The 15,109-nt window shown below is 50.4% G+C and overlaps 1 pseudogene across 1 annotated transcript in view; it reads left to right on the top strand.

The window, feature by feature from the left end:
- LOC147109798 (rap guanine nucleotide exchange factor 2-like) overlaps positions 1-11,801 on the top strand; it is a 97,258-nt pseudogene extending 85,457 nt beyond the window's left edge. Inside the window, exons 17-18 of the transcript XR_015080154.1 lie at positions 9,000-9,234; positions 10,169-11,801. The product of XR_015080154.1 is annotated as a rap guanine nucleotide exchange factor 2-like (transcript). The remainder of the gene's footprint in view (positions 1-8,999; positions 9,235-10,168) is intronic.
- The last annotated feature ends 3,308 nt before the right edge of the window (positions 11,802-15,109 follow it).

Raw genomic sequence — 15,109 nt, 5'->3', positions numbered from 1 at the left:
ACCACTTGCCCGGCTACATTCCCTAGAATTAGGTCCAGTACCGCCCCCTCTCTTGTAGGACTTTCTACATGTTGGCTCAAAAAGCTCTCCTGGATGCACTTTAAGAATTCTGCACCCTCTAAGCCTTTCACACTCTGACTATCCCAATTAATATTGGGGAAGTTGAAATCCCCCACTATTATTACCCTATTATTTTCGCACTTCTCTGAGATTTGCCTACATATCTGTTCCTCTATCTCCCCCTGACTGTTTGGGGGCCTATAGTACACTCCCAGCAAAGTGCTTGCCCCCTTTTTGTTTTTAAGTTCTACCCATATGGCCTCATTAGAGGAACCCGCTAATATATCATCCCTCCTTACAGCAGTAATTGATTCCTTAATTAATATTGCAACGTCCCCTCCCCTTTTACACCCCCCTCTGTCTCGCCTGAAGATTCTATACCCCGGAATATTGAGCTGCCAGTCCTGACCCTCCCTCAACCATGTCTCCGTGATAGCAACAATATCGTACTCCCATGTGTTCAACAACAACTTCAGTTCATCCACCTTATTTGCAAGACTCCTTGCATTAAAATAAATGCCTTCCAGCCTTGCCATATTCCCTTTTGCCTTCACATATTTGCTCTGCCTTCCCAGCTGACTTGTTTTTCCCTCTGTATTTGGCTGTAAATCACCCCCTACTATAGTTCCACTCTGTATCCCATCCCCCTGCCAAGTTAGTTTAAACCCCCCCCAGCAGTGCTAGCAAACCTCCCCGCAAGGATATTGGTCCCCCTCTGGTTCAGGTGTAAACCGTCCGACTTGTACAAGTCCCACCTTTCCCAGAAGCAGACCCAGTGATCCAGGAAACTAAAGCCCTCCCTCCTGCACCATCCCTTTAGCCACGCATTCATCTGTTCTATCTTCCTATTCCTATACTCACTAGCACGGGGCACCGGGAGTAATCCAGAGATTACAACCTTTGAGGTCCTGCTCTTTAATCTTCCACCTAGCTCCCTAAATTCTTGCTGCAGGACCTCATCCCTCTTTTTACCTATGTCGTTGGTACCAATGTGGACCACGACCTCTGGCTGTTCACCCTCCCCCTCCAGAATGCCCTGCAGCCGCTCAGTGACATCCTTGACCCTGGCATCAGGGAGGCAACAAGCCATCCTGGATTCACGTCTACGGCCACAGAAACGCCTATCTGTTTCCCTTACTATAGAATCCCCTACCACTATTGCTCTCCCACTCTTTTTCCTCCCTTCCTGGGCAGCAGGAGCACCCCCAGTGCCAGGAAGTTGGCTGCTACTGCCTTCCCCTGGTGAGTCATCCCCCTCAACAGTATCCAAATCGGTATACCTGTTTCTTCTTTTTTACAGGTTTCTCCAGGAGGGTAAGTCTCCAGCAGCTACGCTTTTAAAAAGCAGTCGCAAGGCCTGCTTTTAACAAGGTAAGTGGTGTATTAAGTAAAATTAAAACATTTTTTCCACAGGTTTTTTATTTTTAAATACTTTAAAGAAAGGTAAGTTTGTTTTTAGCCCCGTTAAAAAGTGTAATTAATTTTTTCAAAAATTTAAATTATTGTTTAAAATAGTTATTTTATGTAATTTATAGTTATTTTTAAAATGTGATTAAAAAAAAAATGTATTTGAAGTTTTAGTTATGTTTTGGGGCCGATCTCTAATTCATAGATTTGACAAGTCTTTCTGTCAAATCTATGAATAGAGATTCCCTGCTACGATTGGCTCTCCATGGCCCACATGATCCCAGGGGACACTTCGAACTAACTGCGCGCCGGCAGTTGAAGGAGGCCCAGGATCGGAATCCGATGCGGGCCCACAGCACAACGGCCGACGCGCTAGGTAAGTGCAGGTCGGGAGCTTGCACCCGCGGAAAGCCTCCGACCCAAATTTCTGGCCCATTATGTGCATTACCATGTCAATGGAAGAAGTGTGGTGTTTGCTAGTTTTAAGCAGCCCAATGTCTATCTTGCTTGAAACAGAAAGGAGCTCCTCAGAGTATGATGATAAACATGGCTGTACTGACAAATAGCAAAACTAGGTCCTTTGCAGTCAGAATCAGGGGAATTTATAATGGGGAACAAAGACATGGCAGACCAATTAAGTACATACTTTGGTTCTGTCTTCACAAAGGAGGGCACAAATAAACTCCCAGAGATGTCGGGAAACATAGGGTCTAATGAGAGGGAGGAACTGAATGAAATCAGTATTTGTAGGGAAATGGTGTTAGGGAAATTGACGGGATTGAAGGCCAATAAATCCCCAGGGCCTGATAATCTACATCCTAGGGTACTTAAGGAAGTGGCCCTAGAAATAGTAGATGCATTGCTGGTCATCTTCCAAAATTCTATAGACTCTGGAACAGTTCCCATGGATTGGAAGGTAGCTAATGTAACTCCACTATTTAAAAACGGTGGGAGAGAAAAAAGGGGAATTACAGACTGGTAAGCCTGACATCGGTAGTGGGGAAAATGCTAGAGTCCATTATAAAAGATGTAATAGCAGAGCACTTGGAAAACAGTGACAGGATCGGACAAAGTCAACATGGATTTACAAAAGGTAAATCATGCTTGACTAATCTACTGGAATTTTTTGAGGATGTAACTGCTAGAATAGATAAGGGAGAACCAGTGGATGTGGTGTATTTGGACTTTCAGAAGGCTTTCGATAAGGTCCCGCATAAGAGACTAGCATGCAAAGTTAAAGCACATGGGATTGGGGGTAAGGTACTGACTTGGATAGAAAACTGGTTGGCAGACAGGAAGCAAAGAGTTGGAATAAACGGGTCTTTTTCCGAGTGGAAGGCAGTGACTAGTGGGGTACCGCAGGGATCGGTGCTAGGACCCCAGTTATTCACAATATATATTAATGATCGAGACAAGGGAACTAGATGTAATATCTCCAAGTTTGCAGACGACACAAAGCTGGATGGGCGTGTGTGCTGTGAGGAGGTTGCAGAGAAACTCCAGTATGATTTGGACAGGTTGGGCGATTGGGCAGATGCATGGCAGATGTAGTATAATGTGGATAAATGCGAGGTTATCCACTTTGGTGGCAAAAACAGGAAGGCAGATTATTATCTGAACAGCAATAGATTGGGAAAAGGGGAAGTGCAATGAGACCTGGGTGTCCTTATGCACCAGTCGCTGAAGGTAAGCATGCAGGTGCAGCAGGCGGTTAAGAAGGCAAATGGTATGCTGGCCTTCATAGCGAGGGGATTCGAGTACAGGAGCAAGGATGTCTTGCTGCAGTTGTTCAGGGCCTTGGTGAGACCACACCTTGGGCTAGAAATTCGGTATCGCCCCATTTGGGGCGCTAGTCCTGGCAAAGCGCAAAGTTTAGCGCCAGGCGCAATTTAGTGCCACCTAGAGCGATATTGGGTTGCAGCACCCCTGAAGGTGATTGCGGCGCTAAATCAGGCGCTGCACGAGACTCCTAAGGCGCTAACCCGGCGGCGCAACCCAATTTCGCGGCGGCGGGGCGCAGCGCAGGTGCTGTCAATAATCACTTTCCCTGAGACACACTGGCGCCGGCCAGCTCTTAAAGGGGCTGGTCAATTGGCATCAGCAGACACACTCACTGCCTTGTCGGCCTTCAAATCGGTGGGAGCCTACCTGTGGCGCACCAGCCTAGCATGACATGGAAAGGGTGAGGCAGAGGGCGGAACGCCTCACTGATGGGGCATTGGATGCTTTGGTTGGCGCAGTGGAATCAAGGCCAAGGAAGATGGTCGGAATGTGATGTATGTTTTAGACAGTCTCCCGGGTGTGAGAGGCAGTTATGTGTCAGTGTATTAGTTTTGCTTTCTGTTGCCACAGCTTTCTCATGTTTGAAGGAACCACATTTTGTGTAATGAAGCACTTTCTTCATTTACAATGGCCATGTCTGCAATTTACATGCATCTTGCCCTTCACAGGCTTGGGGGTATCAGACCGGTTCCATTCCTGTTCTTGGAATGGCAGCAAGCATTCCGTGAGAGGGGCCTAGAAGCTACTTCTGATCAGCTTCTGACACGCAGCCTGAGAAGAGCCGCTCGCGTAGAAGTTCAGGCCAGCAGGCATCTTCTCAGCCACCGACAGAGATGTCCTGCACCTTATCTGAGGCTGCAGATCTGGCTGAAGCAGCTGGCACAGCTCAGTCACCACCTCCTTTCTAAATCACAGCCTTCTGACACACTGCTCCTCCGACATGTTCATGTAGGAAAACTGCTGTTGGAAAACCCTGCCAGCGTAAGGTCTGCTGTGGCGACGTCTGTTGGCCCTCCTCCGTCTGGCCATGCCCGTCCCCCTCTCCCAGCGTCTCAGTGCGCTTTCCAGATGATTCAGCAGCAGGACGTTCCCCTCCAATGCAGCCCCCATAATAAGTGCCCACAGGAAGGTTCCCCGTTGGTAAGGCTCACCAACAGCAAGGTGATGGTCAGAAGGCTGAAGTTCGTCTGCCTGTGCTGGCTCAGTGGTCAAATGGCTCGCAGTGTGCAGCTCAGCAACTCTTTGTAGCTCTTGAGGAAGTTGTGCTCCAAAAATGGCTGCCGGTTTTGAACCACACCAGTCCCCTTTAAATAACGCTCCTCCAGCCCAAGAGCGACTTGGTAAGGTTCCAGGTAAGCTGTCACTATTAGCGCCAGGCGCTACGGAGGGGGGCGCCACTGAATTTCCGGTCCGGGGCGCCCAAAATGCATTGCACACTCAAATGACGTCATAATCTGCCTGCGCCCATGAGCGGGCGCTAAGATTTAGCGCCGGCGCTAAATGCATGCTCAATATGGGGCTAGGCGCCCTGCGCCCGCCCGGAAATTGGTTAGCGCCCCACTTTTCGGCCTCTTTAGGCGCTAATCGGTGGCGCTACCAACCGAATTTCTAGCCCCTTGAGTATTGTGTGCAGTTTTGGTCGCCTTATCTGAGGAAGGATGTTCTTGCCATGGAGGGAGTGCAGCGAAGATTCACCAGACTGATACCTGGGATGGCAGGGATGACATATGAAGAGAGATTGGGTCGATTAGGCTTATATTCACTTGAGTTTAGAAGAATGAGAGGGGATCTCATTGAAACTTATAAAATTCTAACAGGACTAGACAGACTAGATGCAGGAAGGCTGTTCCCGATGGCCGGGGAGTCCAGAACCAGGGGTCACAGTCTAAGGATAAGGGGTAGGCCATTTAGGACAGAGATGAGGAGGAATTTCTTCACCCAGGGAGCAGTGAACCTGTGGAATTCTCTACCACAGAAGACAGTTGAGGCCAATTCATTAAATATATTCAAGAAGGAGTTAGAAATATTTCTTAAGGCTAAAGGGATCAAGGGATATGGGGAGAAAGCAGGACAGGGTACTGAATTTGGATGATCAGCCATGGTCACATTGAATGCCGGAGCAGGCTCGAGGGGCTGAATGGCCTACTCCTGCCCCTATCTTCTATGTTTCTATATTTTACCATAACTTTTTACATTAAACACACTATTATTCTTAATTATTGCAGTATTAAACATACCATAACATCCATTTACACACATCCAATAATATTATCTCTAATACAGCTGACTCCCGGTGCTTTGTAAATTTAATTTATTGGAATGGTGTAAATAATTCAACTGTTTTTTTTGCCTCGTAGAAATAGTTTAAATTGCCACAGATACATTTACTACATGTTGAAAATTTGAACCTCTTCATTTCAAACTGCAACTGACCAGCATGGCACTCAACTCCCATTGTAAATTGGGAAAAAGTCCTGTTTCTCCTGTTGCTATTTGTTGGCTCAGGTCTTGTACTGCATAATTACATGACCTTGGGATACCATTAATGTTGAAATATTTTGCCACCATCGCTGCATTGACTAAGAGCTGCTTAGCTAACTAATGTAGCACGATAGAATCTAGTGTTTCACCAGTGAGTTAGACGATCTTTTAGTTCAGTCTGTATGTTTCTGTATGGAAGGATTCAATATGTACTTGAATGAAACCATCATCTCACCAGTAACATGGAACACATTATCAATAGGAATTAGACCGAATCTCCACAAGAACACAATGGAAAGCTGTCCAGTGCTGCTTTCAGGATGTTGAAAAACATTAGATAAATGACTTTTTCCATTTTTAAGAATTCTGACCTCTCCCAAGCTGTACCTCATTCAATAAGCAGTGCTTATATTTTTCACTGTTATATAATTAAAGATTACTCTTAAACTACAGACTGACTCCAGATATTCACCAGAGTACATGACTGTGAAAATGAGCACTCTCCTTTCAGTAATATTTTTATGAATATTATATCCTTTTTCATATTTTTCATTTGTTACTTTTAATACAAGTGTTAAAAATTGGTAGTATACAGATAACGTCCAGTATGAGGGCATGTCATTTAACAGTGTAGGCCTTAACCTATGCCAGGATATGGCAGTATCTGATGCACTGTGAATTTGTTGGTTAGAGTACATGGCATAGTTATTGTGTAAAAGTGTGGAATGGTTGCCTTTGTATGTACCGGTATTTCATGTCGTAGACAATCTTGTAGCTATTATTTTTAATGGGTGGGAGAAAAATTGGGCTTTCTGCTAACTAATTATTTCTGGTTAAAAGTCCCGAAGAACTTCCTCTGAATAAGTCAGACTAACTTCACCACTGAAAAAGTTGTCTGGATAAATGAGAGCCTGCTTCTGTTCAAGGGAGATACAGCAAGCGTCAGATTTGGTTTCTAAATTGGTTTTCTCATCCTGTTTGTCAGGTGCCAGTAAGCTGAGATCTCATTGGCTCCAGGCAGTCGGACCTATCAGGCTCTTCATCCTCTCTTGGAAGTGAAAACAGGAACAAGAATAACAATGCCCCATGGACCTATGGGATAAGTGGGGTTGCTGTGCAAAGCCAGATTGGCGAGGGGATTCAGCAACCTTTTACAGTATTCAACTGAAACATGATAGAACAGGAATCTAATTAGCCAAGATAAGTATGACTAGATGACAGTATAATACATAAGAAAATAAGAAATAGGAGCAGGAATAGGACACTTGGCATTTCAACTGTCTTACCCTTTAACTGGCTAAAGTGGACTGGAAAAATAAATTAGTCATAGAGTGATAGAGTTTTACAGCACAGAAAGAGGCCCTTCGGCCCATCGTGTCTGCGCTGGGCATCAAGCCCTGTCTATTCTAATCCCATTTTCCAGCACTTGGTCCGTAGCCTTGTATGCTCTGGCATTTCAAGTGCTCATCTAAATGCTTCTTGAGTGTTGTGAGGGTTCCTGCCTCTACCACCCTCTCAGGCAGTGAGTTCCAGATTCCAACCATCCAGGGTGAAAACATTTTTCTTCAAATCCCCTCTAAACCTCCTGCCCCTTACCTTGAAACTATGTCCCCTGGTTATTGACCCCTCTACTAAGGGGAAAAGTTATTTTCTATCTACCCTATCTATGCCCCTCATAATTTTGTACACCTCAATCAGGTCCCCCCTCAGTCTTCTCTGCTCTAAGGAAAACAATCCAGTCTCTCTTCATAGCTGAAACGCTCCAGCCCAGGTAACACCCTGGTGAATCTCCTCCGAACCCTCTCTAATGCAATCACATCCTTCCTGTAGTGTGGTGACCAGAACTGCACACAGTATTCCAGCTGTGGCCTAACAGCTCCAGCATAACCTCCCTGCTCTTGCCTTCATTAGCCGAGGCATAGAATATAAGTATCCCATATGCCTTCTTAACCACCTTATCTACCTGTCCTGCTGCCTTCAGGGATTTATGTACATGCACACCAAGGTCCCTCTGATCCTCTGTCCTTCCTAAGGTCCTACCATTCATTGCGTATTCCCTTGCCTTGTTAGTCCTCCCAAAATGCATCACCGGACAGTTTTCAGGGTTAAATTCCATTTTAACATTGAAACAGATGTTTCAGGACCATCAGTTTTTTACACCCTCTGCCTCAGTTCGGGTATCAGTTTTCCTTGTGGCCTTATTGCCTTTGTATACCCTTCTCATATAGTGTCCGTCACTGCCCCATTAATGGTTTCTTCTTTTAATTCAGGATATATGATAATACCCGTTTATATGTGTCTCTTCTTGTGGGGTAAAGCAGAAGTCAATATCCGTGATGGCACAGGAGGTGAGGGGGGGAAATTCGGTTGACTTGTGCCTCCTGCAAAGCAACTAGCGCCTGCGTGCGGCGCCACCAACGCCCCCCGCGAAATTCAGCAGGAGGTTTGCGGCGGTGATGACCGTTAGCGCGGCGCTGCGCTGCCGGCAATGACGTCATCGCCTTGCGCAACGCCCCACTTGCGCCCTGGCCGCGCTCTTCGATAGCGCCCCCTGACTTACCACCGGACATTATGTCCGACAGGGTCAGGGGGGCCTACCTGCTGCTGGGGCAGCACAAGTTAAAAGGGAGGTGCCAGGCAGCCATTTTTGTTGCTTGCCGTCTGACAGCACCTGCCCCCGCTGCTGTCCCCAGCCTTCTATGTAGCCCCCCCGCAGGGTGCCGGCTGCATTCCGTGAGTCCGGCACTTCTCTTGAGCGCCGGGCTCTTTTGCCGGCATTCCAATCCCTGGTTGCCCAGCTGGGCCCCGGGTCGCGCTGCACTAGGCCCCCCCCTTTAATAAAGGGAGGAAGTCCTGCAGTACTGCTGCACGTAGCGCTGTGATATTCACCCGCAGCTCCCCAAGAGGGAGGCGGGGCGCTTCCAGTAGCACCCCACTCCCCTCTTGGGGCACTACCAGTGAATTTCGGGCGCAGGGGCGCTAATTTTTTCGGGGCGCGACCCAATTTTTCCCCCTCGGTGTCTGTAGATGTGTTTGGACCTGAATGGCATTGTTTTTGTTCGGTGGAGATCCTTTATTCGGGTGGCTTCCTCCAGTATACTGATTTTATAACAGTCCAGGTTTAATGAATAAGTTAATTAGTGCGATGGATATGAAGCAATACTTTAATACTAATGAAATTCAGATTATTTCTCTTCCCCAGCTCTTCCATGTACATAACTGGTATTAAAATTTGGCTACTGTCTAATTTGAATCTTTCTATTTCCCAGGTTTTGCTTTGGCACCAAGTCCTCCTGCGGATAATTTTTCAGCCTCTGGTCACAGTGAAAGTTCCTCCCACTCCAGCATTGTCAGCAATTCCTCCTTCGACTCAGTATCTGTCAGCCTCCATGGTGACCGGCGACAGTGACATTGTGTCAGTGTTAGAGATTCACATTTAGGCTTGGGTATAGAAAGAAGACTGGAAAGGCGATCAGCAGTTGACCCAGATCAATCCTTTATCAGGTTGGAGCAAGTTTTTGTTGTTTTTCAAACACTTCGCTATGGTTTGAAGTGCTGCAATGATAAAAAGTTTGCTATTCTAGTGTTTGCTGCATTCGAGTCTAAGGTGACGGCTAATTCGGCCTCATTTAGTTTCCAACTAGCTCATTAAGTAGGTGGTTTGCTGGAGGTGAAAACATGCACTCTGTCCTGTACTTGTAGCCTTTAGCCAAGCATATGAGGAACATTGCCACTGCAAACAGTGGCAGCTTCTGCAGAACAACTCACTGGCTATTATCTTAATTATGAGGGGTAGGAGCCAACTTTGGCATTCACTGTTATAAACGGTAGCGTAGTGGTCGTGTCAGTAGTAATCCGGAGGCCTGGACTAATGACGTGAGTTCAAATCCCACCACGGCAGCTCGGGAATTTAACTTCAGTTAATTAAAACAATCTGGAATAAAAAGCTAGTCTCAGTAATGGTGACCATGAAACGATCAGATTGTCGTAAAAACCCATCTGGTTCACTAATGTCCTTGAAGGAAATCTGCCGTCCTTACCTGCTCTGGCCAATATGCGACTCCAGACCCACAGCAATGTGGATGACTCTTAACTGCCCTCTGAAATGGCCGAGCAAGCCACTCAGTTGTAACAAACCGCTACGGCACACAATAATAATTCTTTCTCTTCCCCCCCAATAATTTGACTGAAGATCAGGAAATCAGTGATTTGGGAATTGTGATGTGACCACATGCCTGCACTCCATGGTGCTGATGCTCCGATAGTAATTTAAATTTAAGGGGTCCAATCGGGAGCAATGTGATCATTATACTTTTTTCCTTTAATGAATATTGTAACGGTTGAGCTAACTTTCAATCTGTGGAATATCATTTAAATGTGAGACTGTAATTTTCATTATTTTTTCCCAACATTTAAATCAGTGCTTTCTCTTATTTAGTTCCTAGACATCAACAAGCACAGAGGGCAGAGGAAGTCTGTCTGCAGGAGCGGCAGTACTGTCTTCACCGAGTATGGAGGAGTTAACCCAGGGCCAGGGAGATCGAACTTCTCTTGATGCAGCAGACAGTGGTCGAGGAAGTTGGACTTCTTGTTCAAGCGGATCTCATGATAATATCCAAACAATTCAGCACCAGAAAAGCTGGGAGATGCTCAGTAGTTTGGGGAATCTTCATTATGAGAGCTCTGCTGAAGGAACAGGACTAACAAACATGTGGGCTACAGGTGTCGAGAATTCCAAAGATTCACGACCCTCTGAGAGAAGAAATTCCTCATCTCCGTTTTAACTGCTTTCTCAACCTGCCCTGCCACCTTCAACGATTTGTGCACGTATACCCCCAGGTCTCTCTGTTCATACACCCCCTTTGGGATTGTACCCTTTAGTTTAGATTGCCTCTCCTCGGTCTTCCTACCAAAATATCACTTCGCACTTTTCTGCGTTAAATTTCATCTGCCACGTGTCCGCCCATTTCACCAGCCTAGCTATGTCTTCTTGAAGTCTATCACTAGCCTCCTCACTGTTCGCTATACTTCCAAGTTTTGTCAATAACCAGTGGTCATAGATTTAAAATCATTGGCAAAAGATTTTGACAGGACATGAGAAATGTTTTCACTCCGGGTGTTGTCGGGATCAGTAACGCTCCACCTGAAAAGATGGTGGAAGCTGATTCCATAACTAATTTGAAAAGGGAGTTGGACAGGTACTTGAGAATGGGGAACTTACAGGGTTCTGGATATAAAGCAGGGGTGTGGGACTAAACACGGCTGACCTTTCAAAGAGCCAGTATAGGCACGATGTGCCAAATGGCGGCCTCCTGTGAGGCACGTTTCTGTGATACTATGAAACCAGAGAACTGAGCGGAATGGATAATGTAGATCAAGCAGGTTATTCATTTAACTTGTGAGCATATAACTAGGCCACGCTATCCTCCTTCCCCTCCCCGTATCCAGGAAAATATCCTGATCCTATCAGCTGTCAACACTTAAGTGCTAACAAAATTCTAAACTCTTTAAGATCCTGACTGTATTTACCCTGTACTGTGCCATACTTGCAACTACTATGTAATGCAGCCTGTAATAAGCCAAAGTCAAGAAAGTGTATGAACTTTACTGAATTTAGTTTTTCAAAACTTTAAAAATAGCTTTAAATAAGACTTTAAACAGAAAGGGTTTTCCCTGCACAGTTGTAGATTTGTATCAGTATATCAGTTAACATTAAAAAAAACTGGCTAATTATCTGGTTAGGAATGGAATTAAGGGCTCCAAGTACAGATTGAGATGATCAAATGTTCTGTGGATCATTTTGACCATGTGAAAAAAGACTAGTAATCTAATATGGGATGTAAGATTAGGTAAGTAGTTAGAAATATTATGGGGGTGGTGGGGTGGGATTAAACGGGTAGGATAAGGTATGTGACACAATGAATTGTACATGGACTGTAGAAGAATTGGACTTGGTGGGTTGAATAGCCATTTTTGTCCCATAGTCTCTTGTTTTTGTTTTGTGTGTCACCAGTTCTCCATTGTGTCTTCTAAGATTTTTCCAAATAAAAGGATGTGATCTTAAAATCTGAGTCTGTATCACCAAATCATTTAAAGATTTTAAAATGTTAAGATTAAATAAAATAGTGAGCCAGTGCCAAGGAATTGAAAAGATATGCAAATGGGCTGCCAGAAACCAGATTGTGACAACCGATGTCCAGTAATTTTGTTCTGAAATAATGGCAAACTTACTTAGAAAATTAATAACTTAGTGGCCCAGAATTAGCTGTCAGCAGCAAATGACCAGTGCCAGCTGTTCATTACACTTACAACTGCCCACAGGCTTTCTATGGCATTCAATGGTGGTCGGGGGCAGGTGGCGAGGTCCGATGGTGGTCTTGAGGGGTGGGGGGGCTGCTGGGGAAGGTCCAATGGTGGTCGGGGGCGGGTGGCGAGGTCCGAGGGTGGGGGGTGGGGGGTGGGGGAGCTGCTGGGGTATGTCCAATGGTGGTCGGGGGCGGGTGGCGAGGTCCGATGGTGGGGGTGGGGGGTGGGGGCGCTGCTGGGGAATGTCCAATGGTGGTCGGGGGCAGGTGGCGAGGTCCGATGGTGGGGGTGGGGGCGCTGCTGGGGAAGGTCCAATGGTGGTCGGGGTCGGGTGGCGAGGTCTGATGGTGGTCGTGGGGGGCGGGGGGTGGGGGGGCTGCTGGGGAAGTTCCAATGGTGGTCGGGGGCGGGTAGCGAGGTCCGATGGTGGTGGCGGGGGTTGGGGGAGCTGCTGGGGAATGTCCAATGGTGGTCGGGGGCAGGTGGCGAGGTCCGATGGTGGGGGTGGGGGGGCTGCTGGGGAATGTCCAATGGTGGTCGGGGGCGGGTGGCGAGGTCCGATGGTGGCGATGGGGGGGCTGCTGGGAAATGTCCAATGGTGGTCGGGGGCGGGTGGCGAGGTCCGATGGTGGGGATGGGGGGGGCCGCTGGGGAATGTCCAATGGTGGTCGGGGTTGCGTGGCGAGGTCCAATGGTGGTGGTGGGGGGTGGGGGGGCTGCAGGGGAATGTCCAATGGTGGTCGGGGGTGGGTGGCGAGGTCCAATGGTGGTCGGGGGCGGGTGGCGAGGTCCGATGGTGGGGGTGGGGGTGGGGGAGCTGCTGAGGAATGTCCAATGGTGGTCGGGGGCGGGTGGCGTGGTCCGATGGTGGGGGTGGGGGGGCTGCTGGGGAATGTCCAATGGTGGTCGGGGGCGGGTGGCGAGTTCCGATGGCGGGGGTAGGGGGTGGGGGAGCTGCTGGGGAATGTCCAATGGTGGTCGGGGGCGGGTGGCAAGGTCCGATGGTGGGGGCTGCTGGGGAATGTCCAATGGTGGTCGGGGGCGGGTGGCGAGGTCTGATGGTGGTCGTGGGAGGTGGGGGGGCTGCTGGGGAAGGTCCAATGGTGGTCGTGGGCGGGTGGTGAGGTCCGATGGTGGGGGCAGGGGGTGGGGGAGGTGCTGGGGAATGTCCAATGGTGGTCGGGGGCAGGTGGCGAGGTCCGATGGTGGGGGTGGGGGTGGGGGGGCTGCTGGGGAATGTCCAATGGTGGTCGGGGGCTTGTGGCGAGCTCCGATGGTGGGGGTGGGGCGTGGGGGGGCTGCTGGGGAAGGTCCAATGGTGTTCGGGGGCGGGTGACGAGGTCCGATGGTGGGGCGTGGGGGTGCTGCTGGGGAAGGTCCAATGGTGGTCGGGGGCTGGTGGCGAGATCCGATGGTGGTCGTCGGGGGTGGTGGAGCTGCTGGGGAATGTCCAGTGGCGGTCGGGGGCGGGTGGCGAGGTCCGATGGTGGTTGTGGGGGGTGGGGGGGCTGCTGGGGAATGTCCAGTGGTGATCAGGGGCGGGTGGCGAGGTCCGATGGTGGGGGTAGGGGTGGGGGGGCCGCTGGGGAATGTCCAATGGTGGTCGGGGCGGGTGGTGAGGTCCGATGGTGGGGGTGGGGGGCTGCTGGGGAATGCCCAATGGTGGTTGGGGGCAGGTGGCGAGCTCTGATGGTGGGGGTGGGGGGTGGGGGTGCTGCTGGGGAATGTCCAATGTTGGTCGGGGGTGGGTGGCGGGGTCCGTAGGTGGGGGTGGGGATGGGGGGGCTGCTGGGGAATGTCCAATGGTGGTCGGGGGTGGTTGGCGAGGTCCGATGGTGGTCGGGGGTGGGTGGCGGGGTCCTTAGGTGGGGGTGGGGGTGGGGGGGCTGCTGGGGAATGTCCAATGGTGGTCGGGGGCGGGTGGCGAGGTCCGATAGTGGTCTTGGGGGATGGGGGGGGTGCTGCTGGGGAAGGTCCAATGGTGGTCGGGGGCGGGTGGCGAGGTCCGATGGTGGGGGTGGGTAGTGGGGGAGCTGCTGGGGAATTTCCAATGGTGGTCGGGGGCGGGTGGCGAGGTCGGATGGTGGGGCAGCTGGGGAAGGTCCAATGGCGGTCGGGGGCGGGTGGCGAGGTCTGATGGTGGGGGTGGGTGTGGGGGGGCTGCTGGGGAATGTCCAATGGTGGTCAGGGGCGGGTGGCGAGGTCCGATGGTGGGGGTGGGGGGGCGGCTGGGGAATGTCCAATGGAGGTCGGGGGCAGGTGGCAAGGTCCGATGGTGGGGGTGGGGGAGCTGCTGGGGAATGTCCAATGGTGGTTGGGAGCAGGTGGCGAAGTCCGATGGGGGGGGTGGGGCAGCTGCTGGAGAATGTCCAATGGTGGTCGGGGGCGGTTGGCGCGGACCGATGGTGGGGGTGGGGGGTGGGGGGGCTGCTGGGGAAGGTCCAATGGTGGTCGGAGGTGGGTGGTGAGGTCCGATTGTGGTCTTGGGGGGTGGGGGGGCTGCTGGGGAATGTCCAATGGTGGTCGGGGTCGGGGGCGGGTGGCGAGGTCCGATGGTGCTCGTGGAGGGTGGGGGAGCTGCTGGGGAATGTCCAATGGTGGTCGGGGGCTGGTGGCGAGGTCCGATGGTGGGGGTGGGGTGTGGGGGAGCTGCTGGGGTATGTCCAATGGTGGTCGGGGGCGGGTGGCTAGGTCCGATGGTGGGGGTGGGGGGTGGGGGCGCTGCTGGGGAAGGTCCAATGGTGGTCGGGGTCGGGTGGTGAGGTCTGATGGTGGTCATGGGGGGCGGAGGGTGGGGGGGCTGCTGGGGAAGTTCCAATGGTGGTCGGGGGCGGGTAGCGAGGTCCGATGGTGGTGGCGGGGGTTGGGGGAGCTGCTGGGGAATGTCCAATGGTGGTCGGGGGGGCAGGTGGCGAGGTCCGATGGTGGGGGTGGGGGGGCTGCTGGGGAAGGTCCAATGGTGGTCGGAGGTGGGTGGCGAGGTCTGATTGTGGTCTTGGGGTTGGGGGGGGGCTGCTGGGGAATGTCCAATGGTGGTCGGGGGCGGGTGGTGAGGTCCGATGGTGGTCGTGGA

Source organism: Somniosus microcephalus, chromosome 12, assembly GCF_052327205.1.
Source record: "Somniosus microcephalus isolate GS21.2 chromosome 12, FLI_Smic_1.0, whole genome shotgun sequence".
NCBI classification, from domain to species: Eukaryota; Metazoa; Chordata; class Chondrichthyes; order Squaliformes; family Somniosidae; genus Somniosus; species Somniosus microcephalus.
The sequence above is the reverse complement of the archived record's forward strand: the minus strand, read 5'-3'. Positions and strand labels throughout refer to the sequence as shown.